We start from the raw sequence: 20,138 nt of genomic DNA, 5'->3' as shown, positions 1-20,138 counted from the left end.
CTGCCTCAGCGTGCTCACTCCCCAAACACGTGAGGCAGTGATCATGTCCGTCCGCAGGAGGGAGGAAACTACCGCATCCTGAAGCGCACGGCCGAAAAGCCATTCTGAAAAGAACGTCTTGCGGCCGCGAGAAATTGCTCTTTTAGCTCCCGGTCTGCCCAGGGAAAAAGCCGCGGGGCGGCTGTGCACTCAACGGGACTTTCTCGCTGGAATGCAGTGCGGCTGTAATGGCCGTGAAAACGGCAGCCCGCAGGAGATCGCTGACGGCCGCCAAACAGAAAGCTCTTTTAGTCTTGGCAGCACGTCAGGAGAGAGAGCAGGAACTCTTTTTGAAGAACTCTTTGTAGTTTTGTCTAGAAGTCTCGTAGAGAGAAAACAGCAGGCTCAACATCAGACGGATCTGAAGCGAAGAAGCTGTCTGACTGGCGCATGACGTCGCTATTTATACCCGTATGTACGGGGCGTGGCGCGTCATGCAAATGCCACTCGCCAATTTTCATTGGCCTTTTGTATAAGGCTCAGAGATGATTGGATTCTAAGCGAATTCCCATGTAACGTCGAAGTGATTCGACTGAAGGGGAACTGCAGTCTTGTAAAATACAAATTTTTTTTGCAGCTGAGAAGCAGTTTGACTTCCACACAGCACAGAGTTTCTCTACAAGCCACTGAATTTCCTCTCCTTGTTTTGTGTTTACGAGCCTGTAAATAACCCCGAACAGACAATTCTCCAGCAGAAGTCATGTCTGCTTATCATAAAATAAATAAATAAATAACAATTTGCTGGAACCCAGCCAGACCACTGAGGTCATGCAGGAGGAGAAAGTAAGTTTGACGCCCCGCCTGTCGAAGGCCCTAGAGAAGAACGTAGCTCGGTGATAATGCATAAAAATGTGGAAGAAATGTCAAGTCCACAAAGATGTAGGAAACGAGATGAAAAAACAGTATTAATATTCCATTGCGGTGCGGGATGAGGAACGGTAAGGAGAAGAGAAGTGTGGGAACGAGCTGGTGTGAGACAAGCACTAGAGAATGACAGAGACAAATAAGAGAAAGCCAATATGAGAGTGAATGGGGAATGAAGGCAAAACTAAATATAGAGTACGTGTGTGCGAGGGAGAGAGAAAGAGATTAGGAGAGGAGAGAGAAGGTGTCATGTTCACAGCCGCAGTGGGGTGTGACATCCACGGCGCTGTTCTGTGATAATGGCGTCGCCGGCCGAATCGAGGAGCCGACTATTTTGCTTTCTTCTCCCGCTCAGCCTCCGGTTTGCTCACCTTTATCTTATGAAACGTTTTCTTTTCTTTATTTTTTTTTTTTAACTTTGGTGTATTCTTTTTTTCCCTGTGTTTGTTTTTGTTTTTCTCATTTATTGAAATCTCTGTTGCTTTGAGGCCTCTGCAGTGTTGAGCCAAAGACGATTTGGCAAATAAATAAAACATGTCACATAGCGTCTGCCTGCTTCTCTGGTATTTGTGAATCTGTGTATGTGTGTGTGTTCGCTATATTTACAGTTTGTGCTATGGTTTTGATTTTATGTGAACATGAGCCTGAGGGTGAAGACATTGAGCTGTTGCATTGTCTATTCATCAGGAATCCACCCCGGTCTGTATTAATTCATAGGAACAAAACTAAGCAATTACTTCAATATCTCACTCACCTCGAAGAGAGCAATCTGACATCTGAAACGCAATGAAAATGGTCAACCGCTGCCTGGACGGTAACATAACACTGCAGATTAAACATTCATTCCTATCTTTGTTGAATGCCTTACAATTTCAACAATTAATTCCCTGAAAAGTGTTGTTTATCAAACAATGGGACACAAACAAATTTACCAGTAGAAGTACAATTGAAATGCTTTTTTCCCCAACTATTCAGAAGTTTGGGGTCAGTAAGATATTTTATGCTTTTACAGCTGAAGTCAAAAGTTACATACACCTTGCAGAATCTGCAAAATGTTAATTATTTTACCAAAATAAGAGCGATCATACAAAATGCATGTTATTTTTTATTTAGTACTGACCTGACTGAAATATATCACATAAAAGACATTAACATACAGTCATTTAATAGTTGTATTTATAAACAAACCCATTCAAAAGTTTACATTCTCTTGATTTTAAATATCGTGTTGTTACCTGAATGATCCACAGCTGTGTTTTTTAGTTTTGTGATAGTTGTTCATAATCCCTTGTTTGTCTTGAACAGTTAAACTGCCCATGTTCTTCAGAAAAATCCTTTAGGTCCCACAAATTCTTTGGTTTTTTAGCATTTTTGTGTATTTGAACCCTTTTGAGATCATATTTTTACACTGAGGACAACTGAGGGACTCATATGCAACTATTACAGAAAGTTCAAACGCTCACTGATGCTTCAGAAGGAAACACAAAGCATTAAGAGCTGGGAGTGAAAACTTTTTGAATTTGAAGATCATGGTAAATTCAACTTATTTTGTCTTCTGGGAAACATGTAAGTATCTTCTGTAGCTTCTGATGGGAAAATATGATATTTAAGCAAAATAAGAAAAAATGTACACATTTTCATTCTGTTCAAAAGTTTACACCCCTCACTCTTAATGCATTGTGTTTTCATCTGAAGCATCAGTGAGTGTTTGAACCCTTTTTAATAGTTGCATATGAGTCCCTCAGTTGTCCTCTGTGTAATAAGATGGATCTCAAAATCATACAGTTATTGTTGGAAAGGGTTCAAATACACAAAAAAGCTGAACAACCAAAGAATTTAGTTTTAACTGTTCAGGACAAACAAGGGACTCATGAACAACTATCACAAAACTAAAAAACATACCTGTGGATCATTCAGGTAACAACACGGTATTAAGAATAAAGCATATGTAAACTTTTATACGAGTTAATTTTTATAAATTCAACTATATGTAAATGTCTTTTATGTGAAGTATCTTATTCAGATCACTACTAAATAAAAAATAACATGCATTTTGTATGATCCCTCTTATTTTGGTAAAATAATTAACATTTTACAGATTCAACAAGGTGTATGTAAACTTTTGACTTCATCTCTATTTTATTGTTTGATAATTAATACTTTTATTCCATAAGAATGCGTTAAATTGATCAAAAGTGACATTTATCCATTTATGATGTTAGAATTTATAATGTTATTAAGTTACATGTGTTTGGATGGATTGGTGACGTCTGCAAATTAAGTAATTTTAAAAGTGGAGCATTGAAGTGAAATATTACCTAGACCAAATTTTCTTTCATTGTAGGCCAAAATCTTCAGTCTTTCATCCCTTGCAGGCTCATTAGTGTCCGATTAATTGCCTTGAATGTGATTTGTCTCCAACAATGTTCTAACAGTACGGGAAAATTAAGACTGCAGTTCTAAAAAAGAGAGGGAAAGCAGTACAGTTTTAAATGTTAATACAAGGTTGATTTAGTGCTAAATAATTAGTGTTGACATCACATTATGATTGTGCTATCAAAATGACCTCAAGTACGCTTTGAAGCATGAATAGTGCACAAATTGCTTCTTTCATCGAAGCCACAACACGAGGCCTTGCTTGGGTTACCATTTAAATTTTGCTTGACGATGAAAATATCAAAACATGTCATGAGTGATGATGCAAAACACACAGACAAATGCTGTCAAACTGTCATTGATATTGTACAATCTGGCAAGCAACAATCAAAGATGACAGAACAATGGTTTAAGACGAGGAACGTGTATTAAAAGCATTGTTCACCCAAAAATGAAAATCCTGTCATTATTTACTCGCCCTCATGTCACTCCAAATGTAGTATTTTCTTTCTGCAAAACACAAAGATTGTAACCATTTAGTTCTATTGTATGAAAAAAAAGACATTTCTCAAAATGTTCCCAATCCACAGAAACTCACATAGGTTTTGGATGACATTAAGGTGAGTAAATGATGAACTATGTTTGTTTTTGTCTCCTTAAGAACATAAATGGTAGATACAGTTTTTATAATACTGATTAGACGTCCATACAGATCATTTCCAAGCCACTTATTCAATATTGGGTCATGATTGTACTGGATGATTACTAACCTACAGCGGAGTGATCACGTTGGAGTAAAGAGGTTAGAGTAACCTTATATAAATAATTTTAGGGGGATGTTAAAATAACGTTATAGTAACATTCTACAAACAAAAAACTAACATTCTATTTCCGTTAAGAAAACTTTCCTGGCTAACCAAAAACAAACTTTAACAAAATAATGTTCTGAGAACCAAAAACTAATGTCCTGGTAACGTTATAATAACATAAGGGGAACGTAAGAAGAATGCTTTAAAGGCCAAAACCAAACACTAACTTTCTGGAAACCAGAAATTAATGTTCTGGGAATGTTAGAATAACATTCTACAAACCAAAAAATAACATCTGAGAACCAAAAACTAACTTTCTAGGAACGTTAGATTAACATTCTAGGAACGTTTTACAAACAAAAAACTATCATTATGGGAATATTAAATAACTTTTCTGTCTAACCAAAAACAAACCATAAAAAATTATGTTCTGGGAACCAAAAACATTGTTAGATTAACATTCTGGGAATGTTAAGAAAACTTTCCTGGCTAACCAAAAAACAAAGCATAAAAAATAACATTCTGGAAACCAAAAACTAACGTTGTGAGAATGTTTTAATAAAGTTAGTGTTAGAACGTTAGAATAAATTTCTAAAATTCAAAAACTAACTTTTTAGGAACCAAAAACTAACGTTGTGGGAACATTAGAATAACATAAAGAGAACATTAGAATAACATTCTAAAAACCAAAAACAAACTTTCTGGGAACCAGGAATTAATGTTCTGGGAACATTAGAATAACGTTCTACAAACCAAAACTAAAAACGAACTTTCTGGGAACCAAAAACTAACGTTCTGGGAAGGTTGGAATAACGTTAGAATAATGATCTACAAACCAAAAACTTTCTTGGAACCAAAACCTAATATTCTGGGAACCAAAAATGTATATTCTAGGACCGTTAGATTAATGTTTTGGGAACATTCTACAAACAAAAAACTAACATTCTGGGAAGGTTAAAAATAATAATAATAATAATAATGTTCTGTGAACCAAAAACAAATGTTGTAGGAAAGTTTTAATAATGTTAGGGGAAAGTTAAAATAAAAAAACTAAAACTTACTTTCTGGGAACCAAAAACAAATGTTCTGGGAATTTTAGAATAACATTCTACAAACCAAAAAAATAACTTTCTAGGAACCAAAAACTAACGTTCTGGGAACGTTAGATTAACATTCCGGAATGTTTTACAAACCAAAAACGTTCTGGGAATGTTAAGAAAACTTTCCTGGCTGACCAAAAACACACCATGAAAAATAACATTTTGGAAAATAAAAACAATTTTAAAGCATGATAGGAGTAACGAGGGCAAGAATTTGGTGTAAGCTATCCACTGGAAAGCAGCTGATTGCAGCTGCCCTGTCAGAAATCGCGGTGACAGGAAGTTCAAGAACAGACATTAGCCCTCAAAACTTTTAAAACCAATTAGGAGTGTGAGGCTTCAGACAAATCCGCTCAAAAGCTCGCCTGGATCTACTGAGAGCTCAGGGGAATGCGTGTTTAGCTCGCTATAAGCAGCCAAATCACTTCCACTGTCTTTCTGTTTTAATAAACAAACCGGTTGTCTTGTATAATCTGCGAAAGAATTAACAGAGTGAAAGACAAATCCAATTACCTCATCCATTTATTGCTAATGCCCACGTGGTGCTAAGTGGTGCCCTGTCAGTATGTATTTACAACCAGCTATTTGAGAGAAGTTAGAATGTTTATTAAAACAGAGAGAGAACAAACTTACCTTCATGCTTGTTTTTGAGATAAATGTCAATGTAACATTCTCTTACTGGATTAACTCCATTCATCTGGCTCTACTCTTTTAGTGTCTTGTCATTTCTATTTCTGTCATGTTTGGCCAGATTAGCTCCACCCACAGAGAAATCCCATTGGTCAACAATACCTGTGAATTAACTGTGATTATACCTCAAATGCCTTTGGCTCTCATTGTGTCATGTCACACAGCAGTTTCTCATTCAATGTGGACAGGCTGATTGCTTCATGCTGGAAACTTGTCTCGTCCTGTCTAGTTAGCAAACAGTGTTAAGCTGCAGTTGTTCTGATACAACTGGAAATTTTTGTTTGAAAATGCCATTGTAGCAAACACTGGAACAGGGCCGAAGCTTCTGGCACAGATATTCCCTTGAGAACTAATCAAAAGAAGGTAAATGCACAGCGCATTCCCACAATCCCCATCTCCAACTGTACAGATGCTGAAAATAAAATCTTTTTTTATCATTTATGTCTTTTATACATCCTCTCTCGCTTTATTCCTTCCTCTCTCTCTCTCTCATAATCTGTCTTGTCACCACTCTCCTGCTCACAGATCCTGTAGGATGAGTAGGTGTGGACTATTGCACTCCCATTAAAAATGATCACTCCATGGTGTTCTCAGCGAAACACACAAGAGCACACACTGGGCCTGACAAGACCATCACCAGGCCGACGCTGGCAATATTCCCATTTTAGGCCCATAAAAGAGCCCTGTAATGGGGACAGTTTCATTACGGCTGTTCCTGAGGAGAGAGAGGAGGTGAAAAAAATAATAATATGACCTTGGGCTGTCAGGACAATTTCAGCATATGCGGTGAGTCCCTTAGCAACCCAAACATGAGCAGTGGGTACCGCAGGACTGAAATTTTGCCTCATTTATGGAGCAAAATAAGAGGAGCTAGAAAGAAACTGCATTTGAAAATGTATTCAGAGACACTGTATAAAATAAAAATTAATATAAAATGAAAGACTGAGAGCTTCATTAAAAATTTTAATTTAATTAATGATATTTAAATGTATTCCTTTAAATTATTTAAATACATTTATTTAAATGTATTTACAAAAAAAGAGTTAGAAAGAGCAGCGAGCAGAGTGCAGACTAAAATGTACAGACATTATATCATATTTAAAATGAAAGACTGAGGATTTCATTAAAATGTAAATTGAATTAATGAAAATGAAATGTATTCATTTAAATCATTTACATTAATTTATTTAAATATTTATAAAAAAAGAAAAAGCAATGGGCAGAGTACAGACTAAAATGTGCAGATAAGATATTACACTACCAGTCAAAATTATTTGAACAGTAAGAAGTGTCTTCTGCTCAACAAGCCTGCATTTATTTGATCCAAAGTAAAGCAAAAACAGTATTTTCCATTTGAATATGTTTTAAAATGTAATTTATTCCTGTGATTTCAAAGCAGAATTTTTAGCATGATCCTTTAGAAATCATTCTAATATTCTGATTTGCTGCTCAACAAACATTTATTATTATTGTTGAAAACAGCTGAGTATATTTTTTCAAGTTTTTTTGATGAATAGAAAGTTAAAAAGAACAGCATTTATTTAAAATAGAAATCTTTTGTAACATTATAAATGTCTTTATTATCACTTTTGATCAATTTAAAGCATCCTTAATAAATAAAAAAGTAATTCTGAGGGATCATGTGACACTGGAGTAATGATGCTGAAAATGTAGCTTTGATAAGAAGAATAAATTACATTTTACGACATATTCAAATAGAAAACAGTTAGGAAAATTTCAAAATTTTACTTTTTTGCTGTACTTTGGATCAAATAAATGCAGACTTGAGTGAAGCAGGTGAGCAGAAGAGCAGAAGAGACTTCTTAAAAAAAACATTAAAAATCTACTGTTCAAAAACTTTTGACTGGTAGTGTATATGATTATATTCTATTCTATTAGAATGTAAAACTAATATAACATGAAAGACTGTATTAAATAAATGTATTTAAATTAATATTAATAATCAGTTATATTGTATATAATCATACACATTTGATGACAACTGTTACTAAATATTTAAAAATATAATTCTGAATATATGCAATATAAAAAGTGAAGTCACTATGGAACCAATTTGAAAATTATGTAAAATCTATAACATGAAATATTATGGGGGGCCAGTTGCATAAAACGCTTATACTAGTCTTAAAAAGTATAATCTCTAGTTGATCAAACTAGTTCTTAAGACACAGTTTTAACATAGTGGCTATATTTATGCAACTGGTCCCTGGATTACTATTTTCGAGCTAAATGTCATGTGGCGAATGACAGCTCTGACTGCTTGATGGCACTATACAAATCTACACAGTTCAAAACCTTTAGTGACTATCCTGAGCTGTGATGTTAAAGGCTGCAGACAAGAAAACTAAACAATATGTAGTTGCATCATCAACCAACAAAACTAAACACTAACTCACTAACAGACAATTAAAAGTTTTTGATCCTCTCACTATTCTTGCTTTCTGATAAAATCCGGTTTGTTTAGAGAGCCGAGTGGCGTTTGGACTGAAGTTTGATCACTTGTGCTCTATAATGTGGGATTATCTCTACATATGTACCTTGCTGGCCATATGCTGAACATCTGGAAGCTCATATCATAGCACAGCACTATGGTCTGACAGAAAACCAATCAGAAATGGCAGACAGCTGTTTTTCATTTCATCAATGAAAACTCATACAAGCATACATACAGCTGTTGTGCATCCAAAGAACAAACTTTTGTACAAACATATGTTTAGTTGGGTGAGGACTTTTAATACTGTTTATCTGAATATGTGTACCATTATTTGAAATATTAGTTCGCCCAAAATAAAAATTCTGTCATTACAGGAAAACAAAATTCCAGAACAAAAATTTACAGATAATTTACTCACCCCTTGTCATTCAAGATGTTCATGTCTTTCTTTCTTCAGTCATAAAGAAATTGTTTTTTGAGGAAAATTTCGAGGATTTCTCTCCATATAGTGGACTTCTATGGTGGCCACGAGTTTAAACTTCCAAAATGTTGTTCAAATGAAGCTGCAAAGGGCTCAAAACGATCCCAGCCCAAAAAGAAGGGTCCTATCTAGCGAAACGATTGGTTATTTTCTAAAGAAATTGACAATTTGTATACTTTTTAACCTCAAATGTTCATCTTGTCTAGCTCCGTGTCAACTCTTCAAGGTCAAAATCGCCCTACATCGCTGCAGAAGTACTGACCCAGTGTTTACAAAGTGAATGTGCATAGAAGAACAAACGCCCTTTATAAAAAGGGTAAAACAACAATGTAGGATGATTTTAAACCACATTAAAGTTGGTTGATGATTTTAAAGAAAAAGAGATGGGAGACCTACCCTAACTGCCATGAACTAGAATACACAGAGTTGACGCAGAGCTAGACAGGACAAGCAATTGAGGTTAAAAAGTATACAAATTGTCAATTACTTTTAGAAAATAGCTGATTCTTCCTTGGCTGGAAATTTTTAGATCCCTTTGAAGCTCTATTTAAATAGCATTTTGGAAGTTCAAACTTGGGGCACCATAGAAGTCCACTATATGGAGAGAAATCCTGAAATGTTTTTTGAGGAAAACATTTCAGCATTTCAGGATTTGTTGTGACTGAAGAAAAAAAGACATAAACATCTTGGATGACAAGGGGGTGACTAAATTATTTGGAAATGTTTGTTCTGGAAATTAACTTCTCCTTTAATAACTTACCCTCATGTCGTTCCAAACCTGTAAGACCTTTGTTCATAATGAAATTGATGATCAGATGACTTTCTCAGACCACATTGCTAAAACTGCCCGGTCCTGGAGATTTACTTTATTCAACATCAGGAATATCAGGCCCTTTCTTTCAGAACATGTTTCACAACCCCTTGTTCAAGCTCTTGTTCTGTCAAGGTTGAACTATTGCAATTCTCTTTTGGCAGGTCTTCCAGCCAGTTCTATCAAACCTTTACAATTAATCCAGAATGTGGCTGCAAGATTAATTCTAATGAGATGAAAGAATGCATGTCACACCTTTTTTCCCATCAATTTGCACTGGCTACCAGCTGTTCGCATAAAATTCAAGGCATTAATGTTTGCCTACAAAACCACCACTGGCTCTGCAACTCTTTACCTCAATTCATTACTTCAGACTTATGTGCCCTCTAGAAGCGTGCGTTCTTCAAGCGAACAATGCATTATTGAGCCATACCAAAGAGGTACAAAATCACTTTCACAAACTTTTACATTAAATGTACCCTCTTGGTGGAATGACCTGCCGAACTCAATCCGAACAGCCTTAGCCATCTTCAAGAATTGGCTAAAAACACATCTCTTCCATCTTTATTTGACCCTCTAACTCTAGCACCCTCTATTCTAACTCTATTCTTAAAAAAAAAAAAAGAAAAAGAAAAAAACTTGCCCTTCTAGACTGCTCTGTTTATTTAATTACTGCTTATTTTCTTTAAAAAAAAAAAAAAAAAAAAAAAAAAAAAACTAACACTAGCTTCTCTGTTCTTTTTGTATTTTATCAATCTATGTTTAGGCCTCTAACACTAGCTTGCTTTTTCTTTTTTTTATTCTATCTACTTTCTTTTTATTTATTATATAATAAAAAACCTTCCTACATGTACTGTGTTAGGCTAAATGAGACTTGTCATAGCACTTGCATGTTATTGCTCTTTTGTTGATTTTGATTGCTTCCACTGTCCTCTTTTGTAAGTCGCATTGGATAAAAGCGTCTGCTAAATGTCTGAATGTAAATGTACCTTTCTTGGCCTTGAATGTGTCAGGTGCATTGCTGTCTATGCAGGGTCAGAAAGCTCTCAGATTTCATCAAAAATATCTTAATTCCAAAGATGAACAAAGGTCTTAGGGGTTTGGAACAACATAAGGGTGAGTAATTAATGACAGAATTGTCAACCGAAAAAGTAGTCATCATTTACTTACCCTCATGTCATTCCAAACTGGCATGACTTCATTTTTACAATGAAAACAGAGAAAAAAGGAGCTAGTACATTATTCACAAGAGAAGCACAGTCATATGTTTTGGAAGGACATGACGGTGAGTAAATGATGACAGAATTTGGCATTTGTATTATTTTTTTACATTATAATTGCCTGAAATTATATAATTGCCATTTAAATGTGCTCATTGTACTGCCTTGGGCATACAATTATTGAAATACATCACATGAAGACAAAAAAGGCAGAGAATGTCAAGATACACCACAAAGTGAAGCCACGTCCATCTGAAGGCTATAGTTAAAGTGAGAGAGAAGCTCAGTTTCTGTGTGAAACACAGGGGAAATGTCTCAAACACATGTTAATGGATCCTGGCATATCTTTGAACTTGTGATCTCTCTCCCACATGCTGAGAAGAAAAAAAAAAGGGAAGGAAAGTGTCTGCTTATTTAAGATACCCTGACCTTACAGTGGGGGCATGTTGTCATAATGGATCCTGCAATAAAAGCCATTGAATCAACTATCCGTTGATCAGTTGGTCTGTCTGTCCATATCCAAAACTACTTTGGCTTTAGTAACTGCCTAGCAATGTCCTCACAACCCTTCAGAACCACCTAATGGCAATCTAGTCTTTTACTTGTAGTCTTGTATACATTGTTTGATTTAATATTCTTTAGATTCACGATTAGTCCCCTTTGGTTTCCAACACACGCACAGATGCCACTCATCATCCAGGCTGGATGGCCTTGACCTCTGCTCTTGTGTGTGGGTCATGCGTACGTGTCGAAGTGAGCCGGGTTATCAATCTTCCAAGGCTATTCCACAGCCAATCAATCTTCATACACATGGTCATCTGTCCATCCATCTATCCTTCCTTTCAATTACCTCTTCCTGGGATTGGAGGGCTGAAATCTCCAGACTTATTACTGATTCTAGCTGCACGTCGATCCTGTCTTCCACATCTTTTTCTTTGACAGTTGACCTCCACCATCTACCCAGACCCCTGATTTGTTATCAGCATTTGCTCATTGTACACCTGAAGTATGAGGGAAAAGTCCATGCTAGAGGTATGTAAAAAGGTTATTTCCATTTCTGTAGCAAAAGCGCTGCGAAAACAAGCCATCCCCTCTGAATGTTTATGCTGTTGTTTTGTTCTGACCCTCACACCGGATTTGAATTTCTCATCATGTGGTGCGATACAATTGTTGACAGCTTCTCACTCTCTCCGGCACAACGCATATTTCATTCCGAGTGTCGTTTCTTGCACTTTCTCCGGTTTCAAAGCATCTCTCACTTATGGGAGGCTGTAGGTTTTGGCAGGTGTATTGCTTCAACACGGGTTCTTTGGAAAGGAAGGAGTGAAGGCGATCAAGAGATCATTCTAAGCCTCTCCTGTAGATGTGAAAGGAACAAAGTGTGTACCTTTCAGGAAAAGTAAAGAACACGATCGTAAGTTAGCTAGATTTTACCATTGTGATATCCGCTGTGTTACCACCTAGTCGCCTCAATGCAAAATCCTTGTACTGCACTTCTAAACTTCAGAGGACAGTGACACAGAGAAAGTTGTGCCGGAGAGCTTTTTATTTTCAAATAGTTTTCAAAGTTTTGTGCGAGTTTGGTAAAAACACATCATAGTCACAATTGTTGTGAACAAGTTTTTTGGCTATTCTTGACAAAATCACTGTTGTATGTAGACAGTGAGGGGCTGCTCTCATAATACGTATTTTTGAGTTCAACAAAAGTAAGACAGAGTGCAGTAAAATGGAACAAAATGTAGGTATCTATGTAAGTATGTAGGTTGAATTATTTGTAATTTTTAAAAATAGATTTTAGAGATTATCTTTAAAAAGTGCAGTTTTTCTATACAGTGCTGCTTGAAAGTTTGTGAATCATTTAGAATTTTCTATATTTCTGTATAAATATGACTCAAAACATCATTCGATTTTAAAGTCCTAAGAGTAGACAAAGAGAACCCAATCGAACAAGTGAGAGAAAAATATTTTCTTTTTTATTTACTTATTTATTAAGAAAAATGGTCCAGTGTTACATATGTATTGCAAAAGTATGTTGTCTCTTGAATTAGCAGTTGATTTAAAGGTGAAATTAAGAGTCCATCTGTGCAGTTGTGTTTTCGGTCAATGCAATGACTGTCAAATGTCAGTACATGACCTGTTTTATTCAAAGAACAGGGATCTATTAAAGTCTGATCATGTTTTTATGTCATGTCATGAACAAAGGAGATTACTGAGAACATTGGAAAAAGAGTTGATGTTGCTCATCAGGCTAGAAAAGTTTACAAAACCATTTCTAAAGAGTTTGGAATCTACAAATCCACAGTCAGACAGATTGTGTACAAATGAAGAAAATTCAAGACCACTGGTACCTTCCCAAGAAGTGGTTGACCAACAAAGATCACTCCAAAGCAGAACGTGTAATAGTCTGCGAGGTTGCAAAAGTTCCCAGGGTAACTTCTAAGCAACTAAATTCCTTTCTCACATTGGCTAATGTTAATGTTCATGAGCCCACCATCAGGAGAACACTGAGCAACCATGGTATGCATGGCGGAGTTGCAAGAAGACAGCCACTGTTCTCCAAAAAGAAAATTGCTTGCTAAAGATTGTGTGGACAAGCCAGAGGATTATTGGAGAAAGATGTAATGGATGGATGAAACCAAAATAGAACTTACTGGTTTAACCCTCTGGGGTTGACAAACGTGCCGGCGTAGTTTGTGGCAGTTTCTCTGATAACTCTCTGATAAGAGCAGTACATCAATCGAATCTGTAAAGAGTCTACTTTTATTTGTATACACTCATAATAACAAAAAAAAAAAAAAACATTGTGATTTTGCAAAATACAGAAAGTAATAAATAAAAGAAGCTATTATGTTTAGAGAAAAAAACACACTGCATTCCATCTTAAGAATCTTATCCCATCTGTGAAACATGGTGGTGGTGGTATCATGGCTTGGGCCTGTTTTGCTGCATCTCGGCCAGGACAGCCTGTCATCATTGATGGAACAATGAATTCTGAATTATTCCAGCAAATTCTAAAGGAAAACATGAGGACATCTGTTTAAGAACATAGTCTCAAGAGAACATGAGTCATGTGGCAAGACAACAACCCCAAGCACACAAGTCATTCTAGAATGTTTAAAGAAGAACAAAGTTTATGTTTTGGAATGGCTGAGTCAAAGTCCAGACCTTATTCCATTTAAAATGTTGTGGAAGGACCTAAGCAAGCAGTTCATAGGAGGAAATCCACCAACATCACAGAGTTTAAGTGGTTCTGCACTAAGGAATGGGCTAAAACCCCTACATGTTATTGTGCAGGACTAATCAGCATTTACAAAAAAACTTTACCTTCAGTTACTGCACCAAACTTTCAAGCAGCTCTGTATAGATAGATATATCAGATACACTGGAATGCCACTTGTTCCCACTTGTTTATACATAAACAAGTGGCAAACAGCTGACACTGCAGTAAGACAAAATGCACTTAAATTAAAAATACATTTTCTAAAAAAAAAAAAAAAAAAAAGTCTTAAGCATATGCAGTGTTGCTTCATATGTAAATATATCTAATTTCAAGTACATTCAAAAGTGCAAAATCAGACAAAAACACTATAAATATGAGTTTTGTTGCTGCCCGAGACACACACAATGAGAAAACTCACTACATTTGGGAACAAAGCCTGTGAATGTGGTCTGCAAGAGGATTTAACAGTTCGCTTGGCTGTTTTTGAACTCATCAACGTGTGTTCATGTCTAAAATCATACAAATTTTGTTTGTGTGTGTGCACTGTTTGCTTTGTTTCTTCCTTAGTACCTCTTGTCCAACTTGTCTGGTAAAGTTCACTGGAACGAGTCAGACCAAATATCGCTCTGGCCTCTTGCTCCTTTTCCCCTCTGATTGGCCCACGGTCCAGACAGACAACAACAGAAGCACTGTCTTCACCTGATGACAGAGAAGCGGTTTAGTCTCTCTCAGAAAGTCAGCTTTGTTAAGTTTTGGTTTCTAGCGGCACTGCCCTTAAGGAAAGAACTGCTTTTCTCCACATGAGTGCAAGCAATATTGGGTCTGTTGGTATGATTGACTGATATGGTTTGACAGTCTGTGATCCAATTTTTTGTCAGCTAGTTTCCTTTTTTCTTGCACGTGGATCAGAGAGACCAAGAATGAAAGCAAAACCAATCTGTCTTCAACACAAATCTGATTCCTCTACATCTGTTCATCAAAATGACCCCCTGCGGATGCCATTTCAAATCTTCCTCTAACAGAAATCAATCAGGATCTTTGGCAGAGGCACACGTATGTAACAAGTTTCACAAATATGTGCTATTAGAGAAACACACTGTCTACATCACCATTCCATTCATCTTTCTTTTGAGCATGCAACACCGCGACCCGCTTTTGACCGAATACACTGCGTAACATCGATTCTTTCGACTGAATCACTTAAACATCACCTCCTCTCAGCGTTCACAATACATATTATTCTCTGCCGTAGCTCTTTCTCTCTCAGTCAGTTTGCTGTCAGTCCAGATTCAGTGGACGGGCGTACCAGCTGCTCACCAGGCTGTTGCTCAGATCGGTGGGGAGGAGAGAGACGGACGTCAGTTCTCTGTGTTTCACCAGTTTGCTAATTGTTCCGAATGCTTTCTGTCACCTAATTATGCTTCTATCAAAGTAATGAATTCTCTCTTTATTCTTTTAATGCCATGCCGTGAATAGAAAAGTCAGGAAACAAAACAAAGACTCCTATCCAACTGAGCAAAACCTCTCAAACTGAAAGAGGTGTCTCGTGCGGAGATGAAACGCTATGTTGAGTGATCATGAGGATCGGATTAATAAAGTAGGATGTGGACTGCAGGTTTAACACTTAGTAGGAGACACATTAGAGTTTAAATTTAATAATCACCACTTTTTTCACAAAATATATAATAACAATGTTATTACATAATAATAGCAATGTAATTACTTTGTAATTACTATCACAAAAAGAAAACATCTATGTACTGCTGTTTTTAAAGAATGAAGCCAACGTACCAGTCTGGAGAACCAACTTCTCACAGGAAAAGTCATCTTTCTGATGTGCACAACTTACATTTACTCTGCAAACACAAAGAAATTAAGTGCTTCAATTAATACATACTACAAACAACAGGTCTACTTAAAGGAGTAGTTCACTTCCAGAACAAAAATTTACAGATTATGTACTCACCCCCTGGTCATCCAAGATGTGCATTTTTTTTTTTCTTCAGTCGAAAACTTTTCAGGATTTCTCTCCATATAATGGACTTAAATGGTGCCCCCGAATTTGAACTTCCAAAATGCAGTTTAAATGCAGCTTCAAAACGCTCTAAACGATCCCAGCCGAGGAAGAAGTGTCTTATCTAGCAAAAAGATTGGTCATTTTCAAAACAAACTGACAATTTATATAATTTTTACCCAGTGTTTAAAAAGTAAATATGCAAATAGATTTTGAAGTTGAAGAAGAAAACAAGATGGGAGTTTTTCGACATACCCTAACTGTATTGACCCAGATTACACAGACTACGCATGCACATCGCAGAGACGAGACAAGGCGAGTATTTGAGTTTAAAAAGTATATAAATTGTCAATTTGTTTTGAAAATGACAGATCGTTTCGCTAGATAAGACCCTTCTTCTTTGGCTGGGATCGTTTAGAGCCATTTGAAGCTGCATTTAAACTGCATTTTGGAGTTCAAACTCGTGGGCACCATTGAAGTCCACTATATGGAGATAATTTCTGAAATGGTTTCCTCAAGAAACATAACTTCTTTACGACTGAAGAAAGAAAGACATGAACATCTTGGTTAAAAAAGGGGTGAGTAAATTCTCTGTAAATGTTTGTTCTGGAAGTGAACGAATCCTTTAATATTAACACTTTGTAAACATTGTTTGGCCAATCAGACTAAATGGTGTCTTCGATTAAGAGTTACAAGTCATGAACTATGACAAAAAAGGCACAAGAGGGAAAGAAGTACAATTCCATAAAGCCCTATGATAATTACTCATATTGCTATGTAAAAATAAGCATACACCATTATATAAAAATCTGCTGATTGTTTTATAATAACTTTCATCAAGCAATGCGTGTGCAGTTTACCAACTTTCTATTTTCTGTCTTTCACCCCTCTCCTCCATGTGTTGACACTTGACTTGTATTCATTTGCTCTCAACGGTGTTTTGATAGACACAGTGGGTGTTTCCTGTAATGAATAATAATCACTTCGGAAAAGGATCTCACCTCCACGCGCACACAGCTGATGAGATACACTTCATTTTCACACTGGCAACATGTGGCAATATATGCTTGTAATTGTGTTTTGTGGCAAGACACCCAAAACAACACCTCAACTGCTCAGAAAAAAAATAATTACTTTCTAATATTTCTAACAATTATTTATACTTTTAGGTGTAAATGGTAATCCTTCATTACAAACCTGTAAACAGGTGATTGCTTGTTTACTGTACTATTCACATTTAAGGTTTCTGACACATTCACACGATTCTGAAAATAGCTTTTTGTAATGCACAAAGCTCTGGGTATCAAAGCGACACTCATTTTAATGGAAAGCTGGCGATTTCCAGTGAAACGAGTGACAGTGATGTAGGCATGTCCAGTGGCACGACAAAGTTGAGAAATGCTTAAATTTATGCAAATTTATGAGAGCGACTCTCTTAAGCCACAACCAATAGAAGCGAAGCCTGTGTAAGTGGCCCTCACAGCAAGTGCAGGAAATACAGAACAGATAATTTATGAAGTGTTTTCACTGTTCTATATGATTTGTGTTTAAACACATACATAGATATTATAAATGATGTGTGGAAAAGAAACTGTTAGCAGCAAGTCTGATTTATACATTGATAGTTTTTGATGATTAAATGACGTAATGAGCAGTTGATAATAAAATTCATAAATAGTTCATAATAAAACAGCTTTGCATACATTCAGCTCTGCATACTATTTATTATTTGGGACAAGAAATCAGTGTGAGTAAGTTTAAACTTTATTTTGATAGATTATTAATCTAATTAATGATTTAATACATTAGCAGTACTGTAGTTTATATAGTCCATTCAAAAGTGGAACCTTACTTCTTTAGTGTCAGGAAAACTAATCAAATTAGAACAATTTCTTAGTTTTTCCATTAACATTATCTGTAATCACATTTTGTAAATATCAAACATGAAACATCAAACACTTTACTATGTAATGGCACTGAATACATTTTTTTTTAAAGGTAATTGCACAATCTGACTTTTTTCGTTGCAATTGTGAGTTTAGACTTTTTATGTGATATAAACTCGCTATTGCAAGTTAAAAAGTCAAAATTGTGAGCTATAAACTCCGAGAAAAAATATCAGAACTGTGAGATTAAAAGTCACAATGTCATTTATTTATTTTTTATTCAGTGCCGGAAACAGGCTTTGATACTTTACTATATTGCTACCCTAAAGGAAACTTTTAGAAAAATGTTCATCTTACATTTACACATTCCTCAGAATTGCGAGACAAGCTAGCAGTTCTAAGAAATAATGTTGCAATTCTGAGAAACAAAGCCAGAAGTGCAAGATATAAACTTCCATTCTGAGAAAAAAAAAAAAGAAAAAAAAAAACAGAATTGCAAGATACAAACTCACAATTGCGAGAAAAAAAGTCAGAATTGCGAGATAAAAACTTTTTTCTTGCATTTGCAAGAACTAATTGATTAGTTTTCTGACTTATTTCTCTCAATTGTGAGTTTATATCATGGAATTCTGAGAAAAAAGTCAGAATTTCTAGTTTATATCTCGCAATTCTGACTTTTCTCAGAATTTTAAGTTTATATCTCGCAATTCTGACTTTATAATTCGTAATTACAAGTTTATACAGTATGTCACAATTCTGAGATAAAAAGTCAGAATTGCTTACAGTTTATAATTTGCAATTATGACTTTTCTCAGAATTTCAGGTTAATATCTCACAATTATGACTTTATAACAGTTGCACGTTTATATCTTAAAAAGTTAAAAAGCCAGAATTGGGAGTTTATATCATGGAATTCTGAGAAAATTCAGAACTGTGAGATTAAAAGTCACTATATAATTGATTTACTTTTTATTCAGTGGCAGAAACAGACTTCCATACTTTACTATATTGCTACTCTAAAGAAAACACAATTTTCTTCTTACATTTACACATTTCTTATTTGGGATCATTTAATATGAATTTAATTCTAAAACCTTGACGTGTCGCAGTGCATTCCGGGATTGCTTTCTCCTTAAATAATACATATAATGCTGCCTTTACACTTTACAAAATTAAAACATAAAAAATGGATGTAAAATACTATCTGGAAAATATGTACTTTCAATTATGTTGACACTCGAATATTTCCATTAATATGAAATATACAAAAAAAAAATCAATATTTTATTATATTAAGTAGTAGAATTAATAGGGTCTGTCATTGTCAAAGATACTGAAAATATATAAAAATATCATTTTATGGAAATATTTGTTGTTAAATTATTATAATTAAATAAAAAATTAAGTTCTAGATCAGGGACAATGGCAGCTCACGCGGTTTTAGCTCACAGCCAAGAAGATTATAGTCCTATTCAAGATGCGTAAAATGAATCTGAATATTGCTGGCAAATAATTGTGCTGTGATGTCCAGCTGTTTGGCTTGAGGCAACGTAGTCGGTCACTGTGGAACAGTCAAGGTTTAAGTATCCCATGATGCATTTGAGTCAGCCACCATTATCGCAGTGGTAGGTTCTTTGGTCTAGAATGAATATTTCAACAGATCAAAAAATGCATTAGCTCCCTTATTAAACGATTTGTTTTATTAATTGTGAAAAATTAAATCAGTCTGTTCACCAGGGAAGCAGGGTGAAGCCAGAGGTCTGTTTGGTATGCGAAAGGACGCCACTTTCCCAAGGTCAGATATTGTGTGCGGGGTCCAGGCTGCTTTGAGAGAGGTGAGACGAGGTCAAACCGGCCTTTCATTGCGCTGCCACTGGGTCTGGATGCATAAAAGGGTGAAAGAGAGTGAAACGGAGAGGAAAAAAAGAGTGTGTGAGAGAGAGAGGTGCTGGATGATGTGCATTTTTAACTCTGTCTTGTGGGACTCGAGTGACCAGCCATGCATTAAAACACACTTACGCTTCCAGTACACGCATCCATTGATGTGCTATCCATCCATCAATCCGTTCCTCTCTTCATCACCTCATCATCCCTCCATTATTCGGCTCCTAGCTCACGGGTCTTTCCCCAGCGGACCGCACCGTTCCAGCCTGTGGCGCAAACATCAGCCATT

Source organism: Garra rufa, chromosome 20, assembly GCF_049309525.1.
Source record: "Garra rufa chromosome 20, GarRuf1.0, whole genome shotgun sequence".
Lineage (NCBI taxonomy): Eukaryota > Metazoa > Chordata > Actinopteri > Cypriniformes > Cyprinidae > Garra > Garra rufa.
Note: the sequence above shows the minus strand (reverse complement) of the source record.